The sequence below is a fragment of the Hyperolius riggenbachi genome, chromosome 5 (genome assembly GCF_040937935.1).
Source record: "Hyperolius riggenbachi isolate aHypRig1 chromosome 5, aHypRig1.pri, whole genome shotgun sequence".
In the NCBI taxonomy this organism is placed as follows: Eukaryota; Metazoa; Chordata; class Amphibia; order Anura; family Hyperoliidae; genus Hyperolius; species Hyperolius riggenbachi.
This window is the reverse complement of record NC_090650.1, coordinates 114,512,480-114,530,657: the sequence shown is the minus strand read 5'-3', so window position 1 is coordinate 114,530,657 and position 18,178 is coordinate 114,512,480. Positions and strand designations below refer to the sequence as shown.

Genomic DNA, 18,178 nt, shown 5'->3' with positions numbered 1-18,178 from the left:
TGGCCGAGTGATCAGGAGCCCACACGGGGCAAATTAGGGCCTGATCTGATGGGTAGGTGTGCTAGGGGGTGACAGGAGGTGATTGATGGGTGTCTCAAGGTGTGATTAGAGGGGGGAATAGATGCAAGCAATGCACTGGCGAGGTGATCAGGGCTGGGGTCTGAGGGCATTCTGAGGGTGTGGGCGGGTGATTGAGTGCCCTAGGGGCAGATAGGGGTCTAATCTGATAGGTAGCAGTGACAGGGGGTGATTGATGGGTAATTAGTGGGTGTTTAGGGTAGAGAACAGATGTGAACACTGCACTTGGGAGGTGATCGGACGTCGGATCTGCGGGCGATCTATTGGTGTGGGTGGGTGATCAGATTGCCCGCAAGGGGCAGGTTAGGGGCTGATTGATGGGTGGCAGTGACAGCGGGTGATTGATGGGTGGCAGTGACAGGGGGTGATTGATGGGTGATTGATAGGTGATTGACAGGTGATCAGTGGGTTATTACAGGGAAGGACAGATGTAAATAATGCCCTGGCGAATTGATAAGGGGGGGTCTGAGGGCAATCTGAGCGTGTAGGCGGGTGATTGGGTGCCCGCAAGGGGCAGATTAGGGTCTGATCTGATGGGTAACAGTGACAGGTGGTGATAGGGGGTGATTAATGGGTAATTAGTGGGTGTTTAGAGGAGAGAATAGATGGAAACACTGCGCTTGGGTGGTGATCTGATGTCGGCTCTGCGGGCGATCTATTGGTGTGGGTGGGTGATCAGTTTGCCCGCAAGGGGCAGGTTAGGGGCTGATTGATGGGTGGCAGTGACAGGGGTGATTGATGGGTGGCAGTGACAGGGGGTGATTGATGGGTGATTGACAGGTGATTGACAGGTGATCAGTGGGTTATTACAGGGAAGGACAGATGTAAATAATGCCCTGGCGAATTGATAAGGGGGGGGTCTGAGGGCAATCTGAGCGTGTAGGCGGGTGATTGGGTGCCCGCAAGGGGCAGATTAGGGTCTGATCTGATGGGTAACAGTGACAGGTGGTGATAGGGGGTGATTGATGGGTAATTAGTGAGTGTTTAGAGGAGAGAATAGATGGAAACACTGCGCTTGGGTGGTGATCTGATGTTGGATCTGCGGGCGATCTATTGGTGTGGGTGGGTGATCAGTTTGCCCGCAAGGGGCAGGTTAGGGGCTGATTGTTGGGCGGCAGTGACAGGGGGTGATTGATGGGTGATAGGTGATTGGCAGGTGATTGACAGGTGATCAGTGGGTTATTACAGGGAAGGACAGATGTAATTAATGCACTGGTGAATTGATAAGGGGGGGGGGTCTGAGGGCAATCTGAGCGTGTGGGCGGGTGATTGGGTGCCCGCAAGGGGCAGCTTAGGGTCTGATCTGATAGGTAACAGTGACAGGTGGTGATAGGGGGTGATTGATGGGTGATTGATGGGTAATTAGTGGGTGTTTAGAGAAGATAACAGATGTAAACAATACATTTGGGAGGTAATCTGACGGCGGGTTTGCGGGCGATCTAATGGTGTGGGTGGGTGATCAGATTGCCCGCAAGGGGCAGGTTAGGAGCTGATTGATGGGTGGCAGTGACAGGGGGTGACAGGGGGTGATTGATGGGTGATAGGTGATTGGCAGGTGATTGACAGGTGATCAGTGGGTTATTACAGGGAAGAACAGATGTAATTAATGCACTGGCGAATTGATAAGGGGGGGTCAGAGGGCAATCTGAGCGTGTTGGCGGGTGATTGGGTGCCCGCAAGGGGCAGATTAGGGTCTGATCTGATAGGTAAAAGTGACAGGTGGTGATAGGGGGTGATTGATGGGTGATTGATGGGTAATTAGTGGGTGTTTAGAGGAGAGAATAGATGTAAACAATGGATTTGGGAGGTGATCTGATGTCGGATCTGCGGGCGATCTATTGGTGTGGGTGGGTGATCAGATTGCCCGCAAGGGGCAGGTTAGGGGCTGATTGTTGGGTGGCAGTGACAGGGGGTGATTGATGGGTGATTGATGGGTGATTGACGGGTGATTGACAGGTTATCAGGGAAGATAGATGCATACAGTACACAGGGGGGGGGGTCTGGGGGGTGGGTCTGGGGAGAATCTGAGGGGTGGGGGGGTGATCAGGAGGGGGCAGGGGGCAGGGGGGGGGGGGTAAAAAAAAATAGCGTTGACAGATAGTGACAGGGAGTGATTGATGGGTTATTAGGGGGGTGATTGGGTGCAAACAGGGGTCTGGGGGGTGGGCAGGGGGGGGTCTGAGGGGTGCTGTGGGCGATCAGTGGGCGGGGGGGGCAGATCAGTGTGTTTGGGTGCAGACTAGGGTGGCTGCAGCCTGCCCTGGTGGTCCCTCGGACACTGGGACCACCAGGGCAGGAGGCAGCCTGTATAATACACTTTGTATACATTACAAAGTGTATTATACACTTTGTAGCGGCGATCGCGGGGTTAACATCCCGCCGGCGCTTCCGTATGGCCGGCGGGATGTTACGGCGGGTGGGCGGAGCCAGTTGCCGGGGGAAGTGCGCGTCATCAATGACGCGATCGCTCCCCCGGCATGCCTAAAGGACGCGCCGCCTGAAGGCGTATTGCGGTCCTTTAGGCGTCCACTTTGCCGCCGCCCATGGGCTGTGGGCGGTCGGCAAGTGGTTAAATATAAAATAAAATTGTGGAATATCTAAAGTCATTTTTAGGAGGAGGAGGATAGATACAATTGTTTCTCATTTTATTTTCACCTCGTGTTTCCTTTCAGGCTATTATTGTGCTACTTCTGACCATTATGAAAAGATTGTGATCAATGTTATTTGGTGTACAGGCCAGTGTAGCAGTGCAATTCTTTCCTGTTCCACTCGCCTGCCGCCTTCATGATTTGGATAACTGTGTCTATGTATTTGTTGAACACTCCTAATGTATTCAGAATGAATGTTCCCCAGATACAAGAAAGTAGCAGTCTTCTTACATGGCGTTCTTCATTGCAGATGCTTTTCTATGAACAGATAGGTCTGTGAATGTGCCAGTACAATTGTACAGCAGGGAACCTTCTGAAGATTAAGTGTATAATGACTAATGTTAGCTGGATCACATGCTGCTGATGGAAACATACTTTTTATGCTGAGGAGCTGAAAGTGCCACTGGGTATATACACAATAAGTTGCCTATATTCTCAGTTTATATGACAGCTACAAGGCCTGGCAGCTAAAACAACCCAGGCCCAGAAGGGAAGCATGTGATTATATATACCCCTGAGCACAGCCACTTTTTGTGTTGTTTTTTGTTGTTGTTGTTGTTTTGTTTTTATTGTTTAAAACAATAAAGTGGACCTGAACTCTTGCACAGGACAGAAGGAAACCATAAACAAATGCACCCTGTATGTATTTATAGAGTTTAGCCTGTTTAATTCCCCCTCATTTGTGTCTAATCACAAGTTGTAATTTGATCCCTCAGCTGTCACTTCATAGGCAGCGTATTGGGCCAATCAAAGTGCGAGGATTACGTCAATTACAGCCACTGGACCCGCCAGGGCTCAGGGAGGGTTCAGTGGAGCGGCCAATAGTTAGAAGGAGCGAGCGTAAGTTACCAGCGCACAAATGCTGCACTACTGCAGCAAAACATGCGCTGAGCTTGCGCTCCTGTCAAAAAAAAAAAGTACTGTTAGCCAAAAGTTAGTAAATAAGTACTGTCAAAATTATGTTTTATGAGTATTTTCTTGCATGCTGGTGGTTTAAAAGACAATTCATGACAAGGTGTGAAAATATCACCTAGAAGAAAAAGTGAATTGCATAGGGGCCCTGGAGTCTGTGGATTAACCTGCTAGTTACCCAACTGGCATCCAAGTGATTTTATCTGGAAGCAGTTGAATTGCAAGGCCAAGAAATGTGTTCAATCAGCTAAGAACATGTTTTTTGGGGATACCTTAGAAAAAGTGTGGTCTGACTGTGGAGAGTGGACAATGCAGTTATAACTATTATGGAAGGGTTCTTCAGTGAAGATAAAGATGAACTGTTTATAGTATGTTTGCACAAGTATGTGTACGTGTATATAATGTTATGTGTTAGAATCCATCAACTTTAGCTGTAATGACTTTATGCTGGATCCACACGGTGCGTTCGCGCACTTGATTTCCCGCTCGATTCCCGTCGATTCCCGTCGATTCGTTTATTTCCAACATGTCCGATTTGGATTTCGATGGATCGTTAGGTCGATTCGCATGCAAAGTATGCTGAATCGACCTAACGATCCATCGAACTCCAAATCGGACATGTTGGAAATAAACGAATCGACGGGAATCGAGCGGGAAATCGGGTGCGCAAACACACCGTGTGGATCCAGCATTAGATTTATTGAAACCAACAAGGTTATAGACTACACGCCAGGTGGTTCTAGGATGTTTTTGACACGCATCATCCTTTAACTATTAATCCTAAATTGTGATCATCAGTATATTCTACCATGGGAGCCAAGGAGGTACTGTGCCTGGAACAGAACATAATCATAGCTATGGCCTTTCTGATCCTGATCTAAAGCCAATGAGTGCTTAAAAGTGATTTATGTAGCCAGTTAGACTGTAGATGCTTTTAGTCCTTACTTTCTAGTGTCAGGTTCGGTGTCTGGCGAAGTGATATTGTGGAACTCTAGATAGATGAAGAAGTGTCAGGGTATCTTGAGAAATAGAACTACCAATGATTCTCATGATGTCAGTGGTTACATAAGACGATGATTAGCTATTTACAGTAAACGTTCGAATATAACATTTCCTTCAGAAAAAAAGGGAATTAAGTAAGTGTGGAAGATATTGGCAGCCAAAGTCCTGTAATTCAATACGTACCACATAGATGCTATTTTGTATGCTGTGATGTCTATTGTTAGGCAAGCCTTGTTATGTTAGAAGCTAGAGCTGCCTCTGGTGGCTTTTACACAGTGTATCCCTGATGTATCTTCAGTCACATTATACTCATTCCTGCTCAATGTAAAACAAAACATATGCTGGACAGATCTTCGCTGAATTGACCTAGTAGATATGACTGATCACGCCATCGATTTGGGAAAGGCTTCATCGCTCAGTGGGTGGTTTAGCTTTGGCTCTTATTTCTAAAGTTCGAAGTTAGTATGTATTGATGTAAGGGAGTAGCAGTAGTAGCTGGCCACAGAAGTAAGGGATCTGTATATTAGTAGGGCTGTTTACCGGCATTGATTATCACATGATTATGTGCTCTGTTTGGGTTCCTGGATGCATCGTAAGGAGCATACATTCTATCCCTCAGGCAACAGATTGAGGCCCAGTGCTGTTCAGAGGAGTCACTAGCCTGCAAGCTAGCAATGCATTCTTTTGCTGTGGAGGAGTAAGAAGGGATGACGCCGGCGGAGTGGGATGGGTAAAGAGGAATACAATGGTCTCAGCCCGGATGATCCAGCACTCCGGATCTTTCAGCGACACCCCAGGGAGGATTATGGGTGCTGCACTCATGCTAGATTCTCAGCAGGAGCAGCCTGACCAGCCACCTCGCCTGAGAACCATCTAGTGTGCATTTGAGGTTTGCTCCTAATCTCCTTGCAGTGTTTTTGATACATTTTCCCCAGTGTGTTTTTGTTCTGGTTCTTTTTTATTAGCTTGTTTGGGCAGAAACGGCTGAATTAGTCGGTTGTAGCTCACTCCCCTCTCCTGTGCCTAACACTATCCTCTCTGATGCCTAACACTAACCTCTCCAGTTCGATGACTAACACTAGCTCTTCCCTCTACTTTGCCTAACACTAATTTCTCCTCTCTGATGCGTAACACCAACCTCCTCTCTCCTATGACTAAAACTACCCTCCCCTCTCCTCTGCCTAACATTAACTTCTCCTTTCTTATGCCTAACACTATCTTGACCTCTTCTCAGCCTAACACTAAAATCTACTGTTTGATTCCTAACACTAACCTTCCCTGTTCTATGCTTAATACTAACTTCTCCTCTTCAATGCCTAACACTAAGCTTCTCTCTCCTATGCTTATTACTTAACTCTTCTTTTCGATGCCCAATGCTAACCTCCCCGCTCCTCCGCGTAACACTAACTTCTCCTGTTTGATACCTAACACTAACCTTCCCTCTCTGATGCCACTAGCCTCCCCTCCCCTCTGCCTAACACTAACTTCTCCTGTCTGATGCCACACATTAACCTTCCCTCTCTCCTTTACCTAACTCTAACCTACCTTCTATGATGCCTAAAACTACCCCTTCCCTCCATGCCTAACACTATCCTCTCCTTTGCCTAACTGATAACCTTTTTTTTGTGATTCCTAACATAATCCTCTTCTTTCCAATGCCTAACGCTAACCTCCACTCTCCTATGCCTAACACTAACCTACCTTCTCTGATGCCTAACACTAACCTCTCACCCCCCTCCAAAGCCTAACACTATTCTCTCTTCTCCTTCTGCCTAACCGTAACCTCTTCTTGCCACTGCCTAACACTTCTTACTCTTAGGGCCCATTCACACTTGGGCGTTTTGCAGGCGCTTTCGGCAAAACGCTCACACGCTAGCGCTTTTGAAGCGCTAGTGTAATAAAACCCTACGGGCCCATTCTTACTTGGGTGATTTGCGGTAATTGCCCCAAATCGCCCAAAACCGGGAAACGCAAACGCGTAGTCTGCACCATTTTCAGGCGATTTCCCGGCGATCGCATTTCAGTGCTATAGAAATCCTAAACGCGATCGCGGAGAAATCTCTGCACTGTCCGGTGATTTTTCAACGTGAAATCGCGGAAAAATCACTTCCGCAAAACGCCCAAAAAAATGCCTAATATTTGTGTGGATGAGCTGTTTGTGCCGAATCTACAGTCGACAGGCAAATACATAAGTACCTCTTTTTTTGTGAAGACTGTAAAACATCAAGAACATTTTCAGTGGGTTGTTTTATGCTAATTAAACGTTACACTGTCCGTTCGTTTTAACAGTTTTCATTAACATGTTGCCACTGGGTAGAATTATTACTCTTTTAATACCATTAAACTGGGAACATGCAACGGATGTGTTTTTTCGGATTTTGTTTTTATATTCCATGTAGCTTTCTGTTCAGGGCTTTAAATATCAGTGAAACATAAATCATAACTAAGTACTTTGGAATTTTGAAAGCATATCTTTTTATCTGCCAATATACTTTCAGTTTTCTTTAGATGCATGTTTTATCCCTACAGTTCCATTTATAAACATGTTTACGTCCAAAAATGCACAAGCAGCTTTAGTTAAATCTTGACGCTCCTGTACCACTAGCGCCAGTTAATGTAAAAGGGGATAATGTTGCTGCTGCCACTTTAACCATTGAATGACCACTTTTATCATCTTTTCCAGTGACTCAGCAGTTTTAGGTTTGCCTTTGGGGCTCTGCAGTCAGCCAAATGTGTCAGTCATTTTTTATAAATAAAGAACAAATGATGGAGATGTTACAAGACTGTCTCAATGAGAACCACTGCAGTTACCACAGAAAAATTACTTTTTTTTTTCCAAGCACAGGAACACAAGACAACATGCATCAACAATATATACTTTTGTTTAGATGCAGATGCTGCTTAACCACTTTTGCCTCCTGGACGTAGTAGCTACGTCCAAGAGGCCATGTGCGCGTCCACGCGCTCCCGCGGTCGATTGCGCGCATGCCCGCACCCTCCCGGACTGCGGTTCGTTAACCCAGGAATCAATGAGTGTGATAATATCATAATTGATAATAATCAAGGAATCAATATGGTGCCCGATTACTGATTCCTCTCCCCCGCAGAAAAAGCGACAGCTTCTCTCGGAAACTTCGTTTTTTCTGGCTCTTGCGTCCCCATGTGTCCCTCTAAGCATATATGTTACGCTTAGAGTGACGTCATGTAAACAAACTCATGGCTGCCATCTTGTGGCCAAAAAGAAAAACTATAACTAAATGTAAAAAAAAAATAAAAATCAACACATATTTACAGAAAAAAATTACTGTTTGCATCCCACCCTCCCAAAAATACCCAAATAAAATGTTTAATATAAAAAAAAAAACATTACAATTAAAAAAAACAAACATGTAAATATTTACCTAAGGGTCTAAACTTTTTAAATATCAATGTAAAGATAAAATATTTCTATTTTTTTTTATTTTAACCACTTCGCCATATCTGGACGCATATATCCGTCCAGATAGGCAGTGGTGCTGCAGCCGTGTGTTGCGCGCGATCGGGCGCGCGCCCGCGCGCGCCCCCGCTACCTCCCGCTGCCCCCCCGATCAGTGAATGGAAATATAATTCCCATTCACCGATCCAAGTCCCCGGCAGAAATACCGACGCTTTCTCATCAGAGAGCGTGGTATTTCTGCCCCCAGGAAACAACTTCTCTTCATTTTAGTTCCTAGATGCGACATCGTTCGCATCTAGGAACTTTTTGAATGTGGCCATCTTGTGGCCAAATAGTAAACTGCACCCACATACCTGTATTGAATAAAAAATACATGATTTTACATCTAAAATTGGCTATTTACCTCCCAAACTAAAATTACCCAAATACATTTTTGTATTAAAAAAAATAATAAAAAAAATTACAATTAAAAAAAAAAAAACTACATAAATAGTTACCTAAGGGTCTGAACTTTTTAAATATACATGTCAAGAGAGTATCTTATTACATTTTTTAAAATTATAAGCTTGTAAATAGTGATCGACGCAAATTGAAAAAATGCACCTTTATTTCTAAATAAAATATCGGCGCCATAAATTGTGATAGGGACGTAATTTAAATGGTGTAATAAGCGGGACAAATGGGCACATAAAATGCATGGGTTTTAATTACTGTAGCATGTATTAATTTTAAACTATAATGGCTAAAAACTGAGAAATAATGTTTTTTTTCCATTTCTATCTTAATCTTCCTGTTAAAATGTATTTACAGTAAAGTGGCTCTTAGCAAAATGTACTACCTAAAGAAAGCCTAATTAGTGGCGGAAAAAACGAGATATAGATCAATTAATTTTGATAAGTAGCGATAAAGTTATTAGCGAATGAATGGGAGGTGAACATTGCTTGGATGCATAAGATTTTCGAAGCTGTAGGCTGAAGTGGTTAAACTTGTAAATAGTGATGGATGCAAAACGGAAAAAATGCACCTTTATTTCCAAATAAAATATTGTCGCCATACATTGTGATAGGGACATAATTTAAACAGTGTAATAACCGGGACAAATGGGCAAATACAATACATGAGTTTTAATTATGGAGGCATGTATTATTTTAAAACTATAATGGCTGAAAACTGAGAAATAATGCATTTTTTCAGTTTTTGTCTTATTCTTTCTGTTAAAATGCATTTACAGTAAGGTGGCTCTTAGCAAAATGTACCACCCAAAGAAAGCGTAATTGGTGGCGGAAAAAACAAGATATAGATCAGTTCATTGTGATAAGTAGTGATAAAGTTATAGGCTAATGAATCGGAGGTGAACATTGCTCGGATGCATAAAGTGAAAACGACTGAAAGCTGAAGTGGTTAAAGTGACTCTGTAACAAAAATTACAACGTTTTTTCTACCATCCTACAAGTTCCTAAATCTATTCTAATCTGTTCTGGCTCACTGCAGCTCTTTCTACTATAACCATCTTTGTAATAAATCAATGTATCTTTCCCCTGTCAGACTTGTCGGCCTGTGTCTGGAAGGCTGCCAAGTTCTTCAGTGTTGAACTGTTCCTCTATGCACACTCCAGTGTGTGTTTTATTTACATAAGCCAGCAGCTTCTCTGCTATCTTATCAGTGATAGAAGAGAGCTGGATAAAAATCCTCCTCTGGAGGCTGTGAAAGGAGCTGGCTGACACATACTAAGGAATTAACGACATAGGCAGAGCTGTCTGCAGGAAGCCTGTAATGTTCAGTGCATGAGAGAAGCTGGGGACAGAAGGTAAACACACACAAGTGATCTCTTGAGATTCAGAAGTATAGGCTGTATACAGCCTGCTTGTGTATGGATGTATTTTCTATGTGTGGACATGCTGTACATCAACCTACTTTCTGTTTTGGTGGCCATTTTGTTTGTTTATAAACAAACTTTTTAAAACTGTTTTTGACTACTTTTAATGCGGCGGGGAGCGGTGAAATTGTGACAGAGGGTAATAGGAGATGTCCCCTAACACACTGGTATGTTTACTTTTGTGCGATTTTAACAATACAGATTCTCTTTAAAGAGGAACCGTAACCAAGGATTGAACTTCATGCCAATCAGTAGCCGATACCCTCTTTCCCCATGAGAAATCTGTACCTTTTCTTGAATAGTTAATCCGGGGCTCTCTATGGCTGATATTATGGTGAAACCCCACCCACAGTGTGATGTCAGGACCATGGTCCTGACAGTTTCCTGTCTGTGAGCCTTGTTGCATTGTGGGAAATGATGGCTTTTTCCAACTACCAAGAAGCCAGTATCTCCCTCTGTTCATATGTATATCTATAAAAAAAAACCATCCTTTTAGCCTATATAGCATTGTTAGGGAGTGTGGTTATTGCTGTCTGTTGTTGTTGCTGTCTTATTTTTTTTTTCATGTCTGCCAGTAGTAAAGATGGTTACCTGCAGGCTGATTGCGGATCAAACAATATGAACAAATTACATGGCGAATATCGATAATTTCTTGATCTCTTCTCTATTTTTTAACTTCTCACTTTGCAATGATTGAATTTCATTTTTTTCCACTTTTCTGTATAGTTCCCCTTTAAAGCAACCATGAAGCGACCTGAAAAAATAAATAAAAAAAAAAGAGTTAGATACTTACTAAGAAGGGGATCCCATAGAGCCTTCCCGGTCCTGTCTCCGTCTCCTCCTTCTCCCGCTGCCCCTCATTCAAAATTGTTGCCTCTTGGACTCCTCGGAAGGCTTCCAAAGCACTCATATCCCCGAGTGCTGTCAGAGATTCATTCATCCTGCACATGCACAAGCGCATTACTGATCCACTCATCTTCAGAAGCACTCGGGGACACTAGTACTTCCGAACCATGCCCAAGGCAGGCCCAAGACATGTTTGACCCGCTGGTCAAATAATCTCACTGTGGGAAGTGCTGGAACAAGGACACAGAGAGATGATCGGGAAGGCTCTAGGGGATCCTAGTTCTTTCCGCTGTGTCTTTTTTCCCCATGCTTCAAGAAAACCTGAACTGAAAATTAAAAGTCAAAATAAGCATACACAAGTCATACTTACCTTCCATGTAGTCTACTCCTCAGTGTCTTTCTCCTGTCCCGTGTCCTGTTTGTTCACTGTGATCAAGGGAATTTTCCGTCCTCCATTGTGAAAATGGCCATTACCCATAACAGCTTTCTGCTCAGCACACAGTTAAACTGTAACATCGACCACTTGAGCCATAGGGAAACATGGACATTACCTGGTACATCAGTTTTCCTCTCAGCTATAATTGACAGCAACTGATATTTTTCTGACAGCAACTGATATATTTCAGATCTGACAAAATATTGTCAGAACTAGAAGGGATTATTGTCAGAAGAAAATGGTGAGCTTCTGAGAGGAACTGATGGCAAGGTAACTATGTAATGTTCATTTGAAGTTACCTCGTGTTTATTTTAAATATTTTTACTTAGTACAGGTTCTCTTTCAGGGTTGCTTAATGCCGCCTTTATTATTTAATGTATCAAAAATGAAACTTTGTAAATGTGACTGGCACTGAACACTTCAGCTTGCAAAGATCCAAGAGTTAGGGGTGAGCACATGTATTTTGCCAAATTCCGAATTCCAGCTTTTGCATCAGAATTTAGTAATTTCGAGTTGAAAGTCAACTCACCACCTACACCTAACACTAACCTTCACCACTATCTATCACTACTATCCTGCTAAAGCAACCCCCCCCCCGGGGACCTTATAGCCATAATTTCTACAGCGGCCTATGCCATCACCTAAATTATCCGGTACAATGTGTATCTAAATTTACTGATCCGCTACAAGAAGTTGTCGTTCTTATCATGTTTTTTATTAACTGAAATCAATCCATGAAACAGGAAGTAAGGGGAGATCTAGCAAATCCCTGCCTTAATAAAAACAATGGTGGTTTAAGCTCTCCTCACTCTATCCAAAGCTAAAATATATAGTTTTTGAGTGGAGTTTGCACTTTGAATTTATTACATCTAATGAGGATTTTCCTTTTCTCAAGTTTATTAACACATTTGAACAATGACGGAGGTCTTTTTCTGGAGGGCTCATGAATATGTAAATGTAAACAAAGGATAACATTGGAAACACTGTCCTAAATCTAAGGCTCTGTTCTGTAAACTAGACATAACATGAGCTTACATCAAACTCCTGCAGCAGGAACAGCTGGTTTATACAAAATATTGTTTTTACTTTGCAGTTGATGAGAATAAATTACCAGCTCCACTTCCCATATGAGTTCCTTGTGGTTGATTAATAACAGTTGGGTAATTATTATATAAACAAATGAAATGCAGTCTACATTGCATTTTCAGATTGTACATACTCACCGTCCATGTAGTAATGGAGCAACTCTATAAGGGTGCCAAAATCTATATTTTGCGTTAAGCTGCATTCCAACATAAGCATTCTGAGCTCGCACCAGATTATTTCTCTTTTAATCCATCTGTCTGTCAACCCACCAATATGCTAATTGAATTGAATCGGCAGAAAATCAGTGCCACGGCATGGCTGCCAATCAATATCAGGCCGAAATTGGTCAAAAGTATCGATCGGGGAAGCTGGTAAAACTCTGTTTCAAGGCCTCAATCTGGTGCACAACAGTACATTAGGTGTACGGTATCGCGATGACCAATGTACAAGATGGACTCCCCCATGCCCGTATGCAGTATATAAAAGCTCATCTCTCTGCCAGCACAACTCCTGGCCTCCGGTGTCCACCGTCATCGAGAGCACTATGGTACCACGTGACTCGGCAAATTTTCATTTGTGACAATGGACACCAGAGGAGGCCAGGAGTCATGCTGGCAGAGAGGTAAGCCTTTATGGGCCACGGGGGGGCACATACATTTATAGGGCGGCCAGGCGGCACAAGGCCAATTTCTGATAGATTCATGCTGAAATCGATGTGCAGTGTATGTACAGCCAGGCAACAGATCTCTGATCAGATTCGACCAGACAGGGATCTGCCCATACCATACATCGATAAATACATACACATGCACAAATATTGTCACCTGCAGAGATCAGGACTCGATCTTTCGGGTGACAGGGCCAAGTGCCGTAGCCTCCAGAGAGTGATCTTCTGATAATCTTTTGTAAACTCAGATCAGTGAGATGTATCCCGGACCAAATGCTTCGTAGGCAGAGATTCAAGATATTCTACAGTTAAAAGCTTATAAGATTTGTGCCCTGGAGTTTTTCATCCAGTGAATAAGAACCCTGAAAACCATGCATGAAAGGTACAGCCAGACACTGCAGGCCCAAGTGGAAATTCAGCCCTAGGCTGTGTTCCCACTTGATGCGGACTACATGCAACCAGGATTATTGCAGGCTGCACAGAAGTGTGTTCCACTTACTGCATTAGATCCCGCGGATCCTTTGCAACATGACAAGTGTAAACGGCTCCTATTTATAAAATAGGAGGTGTTCACCATGGAGTGAAGTATGGACAAAAAATGTCCATTCCCTCACTCAAGTGGGAACAGAGCCTAAAAGATACACCCTTTCCTTTCATATCTAAAGTAAACGAGTCACTAAACTTCACAAAATAAACAAAGACCTACTATATGATGTGGGTATTCCCTGTATTTTAATATCAGAAGCCAGTATCCAATCATGTAATTTGTATACGTGACTATCTAATCAGCTTCTGCTTTCTAGATTAGAAATGATCAATGACATGCACATTTTTCTAACTCCAGTTAAAGTGGACCTGAACTCTTGCACAAGACAGAAGGAAAACGTAGATACATGCACCCTGTATGTATTTAGAGAGTTTAGCCTGTTTAATTCCCCCTCGTTTGTGTCCAATTACAAGTTGTAATTTGATCCTTCCCTGTGTCACATGACTGCCTATGGCAGATAAGCCCATTTGAAAGCACAGGATGTAAACAATATGTCTGCTTCCATGAATCAGGAAGTAGAAACTGTGCAGATTTATTTTAGGATTTGTATCAGCTGTAACAAATACCGTACATGTTTTTGTGTAAAGGTTATTATGTTGTTGTGTATCTTTTAGAGCAGGGAGGAGTTCTGAGTTCGGCCCGCTTTAATTGTTTGCTGCCGATTTGAACTGGCCTGTACAATTTTCCACAACAACATTTGCAATGCAATGCCTTTGTCAAATGGATCATACTGGTCTTCGTTTATCTGGATAAGTATAAATACCCTTCTTCCTCTACCCTTCTCTGACAGGGAAAGCAGATGTAATAATCTCAGTAGTTTTCGTTAGAAAAACTGAACTTGAAGTTGCAACATTCATGCTGTTATCATTTTAAACAGACAGGAAAGAGAAAGTCCACCAGACATCTGATTATCGGAGAGAATGAAAGGCGCTGCAGAGGTTATATAGGGCTGCTGATTGTAACTTATGTGTACATTTATATGGCACAAGAGATTTATTGCTCTGCTTTATCATTTTACACAACAGTAAGTACCCTTTTCATCTGCTAGTCATTGTATCGCCAGAGAAAACATCACACTACCTGTACGTGGGAATGCAGGCAATAGTTTTCAGGTTTCTTTTACATATCTTACATATCTCTCATGACAAGTCAGGAAATTGCCTCTACAAAATAATCCGGAACCTTAAAACACCTTGAAGCACAAAAAGGTTGTTCTGGGTGAGGTTCCCAGTGCACACGCTAAGGCATCCTGTATAGAAACTGAAATGAACACTGTCGCAAAACAAATTGTAAAATGTAAAAACATAAATAAAAAGTACATTTCTCCCAGAGTAAAATGTGCAATAGATTACTTTTCTCCTATATTGCTATCACTTACAGTAAGTAGAAATCTGACAAAACTGACAGGTTTTGGATTAGCCCACCTCCTCATGGGGCATTTGCAGGGTGTCCTTTGTTTTCAAAATTGCTTTGTAAATAACAGTTGCTCAGTCCAACTGCTAGAATAGTGTTCAAGCAGGAATGTGTGTGTGTGGGGGGGTCTGGCCTGCATCTTTGTATAGATCTTTTCCAGTGAGTGCTTTTGTACAGGATACATGAAATACAGAGGATAACTGATTCTACTAACTGCTGTAAGTGACAGCAACATACTGTAGGTGAAAAGTAATTTATAGCTCATTTTACTCTGGAAGAAAAATACTTATTTGAATGTGTTTACATGTATTTTAAATTTTACCTGATAGTGGTCCTTGAAGGCAAAGTGCTATATCTGAGTTGCCTGTAGCAACCAGTAAATTCCTTTATTTATAATTTGCACAGAAAGCAGTCTGGGGGGATTTGATTAGATAGTGAAGGCAAGACAAACGCTTAATTTTCTACCTGTTACATTTGATTACATTTTAGGCTATGTTCACACTGGGGCGTTGCAGTGCATTGCGTCATCACATTGCTCATATGACGCAATCTTAGGCCCCTTTTACACTTCATCACTTGGTACATGTTTTTTTTCTTCTCCATAGCAGTGCATTATGAAAAATCTTTTTAGCTAAAACACTTATAGTGTGAATTGCGCCATTGGGAAACATGGTCATTACTTTAAAAATCAGTTGTCCTTTCAGTTATAACTGATAGCAACTGGTTACCATAAAGGTAAATGGGGCGCAATTGTAATGGTACTCGCACTTCAAGGTCATCATTTGCTGTTTTGGGGGCTTTATTTGCTGAGATAAATATTATGTGTATTTGGAAAAAGCTTGTGATCGTTTGTTTTCAATATTTGGTGTAACCAACTTGAGCAGCATTAAATGGGATTAAACACTTAATGGGAACCTAAACTGAGAAGGATATGGATTTTTCCTTTTCAAATAATACCAGTTGCCTGACTCTCCTGCTAACCCTGTGTCTCTAAGGCCCCATTCACACTAGAGGGTTTTGCCGCGATTTCGGTAAAAAGCTCAAACGCTTTTTAAAAGCGCTAGCATAATGAAACCTTATGGGCCTGTTCTTACTTGGGAGATTTGCGCTAATTGCTGCAAAACGCCCCAAAATGGGCAAAAATGCAAAACGCAAACACGTCACCTGCACCATTTTCAGGCGATTTCCATTCGATCCCGTTTCAGTGCTATAGAAGCGCTAAACGCGATCGTGCCCAAATCGCCACAGTGTTCAGTGATTTTTCAGCATGAAAATGCGGAAAAATCACTCCTGCAAAATGCCGTTGTAACGATTGTGGAACTTTCCCCGTGATCAGCGCACAACGCGTGCGCTGACACGGCGGAAATCCTCCACAAGCGTATAATTTGCAGGAACCCAGCAAAAGGTGCTACGCACCCGTAGAGGGAAAATTCCTGTCGGCAGATGGCGCTGGGGAGTGCAGAGGAACCAATCCTATGTACCTCCACAAATGCCAGACAGGAATTGTACGAAACGCAGAACGCAATCGCAAGAGAGGCGATTGCGAATGAGAATAAGCAAAGGGACAGGTTGTATGTGTGTGTGCCAATCCAGTCGCCACCCAGCGACCGCACACACACAACAGCAGATATGAAATAGGAACGCGATCGCGAGAGGTGCGATCGCCAGACGAGACACAAGGCAGATCAGGACAGAATACGAGGTTAGCAAAGGCACAGCAAATAATACAATGAGGAGATACGGAAAATAACAAACGCTAGCTAACCGCGAACACCGCACTCATTCGCAACAGTGCACGCGGTTATGCGCGGTCTCCACGTGATAAGCACAATAGAGACAAACACGCCTAACTAACTATTAACAGACAAACATGAAACAGAGGACGCGAGCGCTTGCTTAACGGTTACCTCACCGAGCCTCCAGCAAGCGTAGCAGACAAACACACGAAAACAGGGACAAGCGAGGGATAGGATCCACAGCACTAGCGAAAAGTGGCTAGCGTGATCCAAGTACAGAGTAGCAGAACAGAAGGATTCCCAGCGCTAGCGAAAAGTGGCTAGCGCGATCCCAGAAGACAGAACAGAAGGATCCCCAGCGCTAGCGAAAAGTAGCTAGTGCGATCCCAGGAGACAGAACAGAAGGATCCCCAGCGCTAGCGAAAAGTAGCTAGCGCGATCCTAGGAGACAGAACAGAAGAGATAGCTGGTAGCAACCGCTGCACCAGCTATACTCCAAGAACAGAGATCAGAACCATTTCCTGTCGACCACCATAGGGACAGGACAATGGCAACAGGCAAGACAAGACAGAACAGGCAATACAGATAATACAATCCTAACTGCACTAGGGAAATCTGCCTAGCGCAGATTCAGGAATTACTCTAAGCTGATGTTCAAACAGAGAGCAAGGCTGACACCCCACCAGGAGTGTTACATAGGACGAAATCCTTATGAACAGCCAAGCATTGTGGGAAAGACATAGTACTTATAGTACACGCCTCCAATGAATGTGGCCAGGCAATTTGCATGACAACGTATGCAAATTCCTCTGCAAGCACAAGCTGCAAAACTGACAGAAGCTCTTCTTTCCAGAGTCCTGCAGCATGCAAATCAAAACAATGGTCAAAAAGCTGCCTGCCTGCACAGGCAGCTGAGCAAATCATCACAGCCGTCAAAAATCACCGGCGTTTTGCAAGTGTGAATGGGGCCTCATACTTTTAGCCACAGCCCCTCAACAAGAATGCATATCAGGTGCTCTGACTGATGTCAGACTGGATTAGCTGCATGCTTGTTTCAGGTGTGTGATTCAGCCACTACTGCAGACAAAGAGATCAGCAGGACTGCTAAGTATCTGGTATTGTTTAAAAGGAAACATCCATATCCCTCTCCCTTTAACTGTTGACCAGACCTGCATATCAGCTTGGAGAAATTTTAGACCATATACACTTATAGATCAGATTCAGCTCAGGGATTTTGGTGAGCTTTCTTCCATGAGCTGCCCGCTTTAGAGCCTTCTAAAATATTTTAATAGGATTAAGGTCAGGACTCTGAGTCTGCCATTCAAAAACATTAACTTTCTTCCACTTTGACCATTCTTTGGTAGATTGACTTGTGTATTTATGGGGGTTGTACGCGGAATTATTTTTGGCAAATACAGGGTCGGTGATGGTACAGTAAGTAAAATAAAATACAATGAGATGTACATAGAGTAGACATATAGGCTAGCATAGTGAA

At 43.2% G+C, this 18,178-nt stretch overlaps 1 protein-coding gene across 4 annotated transcripts in view; it reads left to right on the top strand.

Annotated features, from left to right (window-relative positions):
- The window catches only part of THRB (thyroid hormone receptor beta), a 479,584-nt gene that overhangs the window by 26,504 nt on the left and 434,902 nt on the right, over nucleotides 1-18,178 (top strand). The window contains exon 1 of one of the 4 annotated variants that reach the window (XM_068236157.1): nucleotides 5,486-5,529. The exons of the other annotated variants lie outside the window; for them this stretch is intronic. The gene's annotated coding sequence lies outside the window, so the exon portion shown is untranslated. Of the gene's footprint in view, nucleotides 1-5,485; nucleotides 5,530-18,178 lie in introns of those variants that run through there. 4 annotated transcript variants of the gene reach the window in all.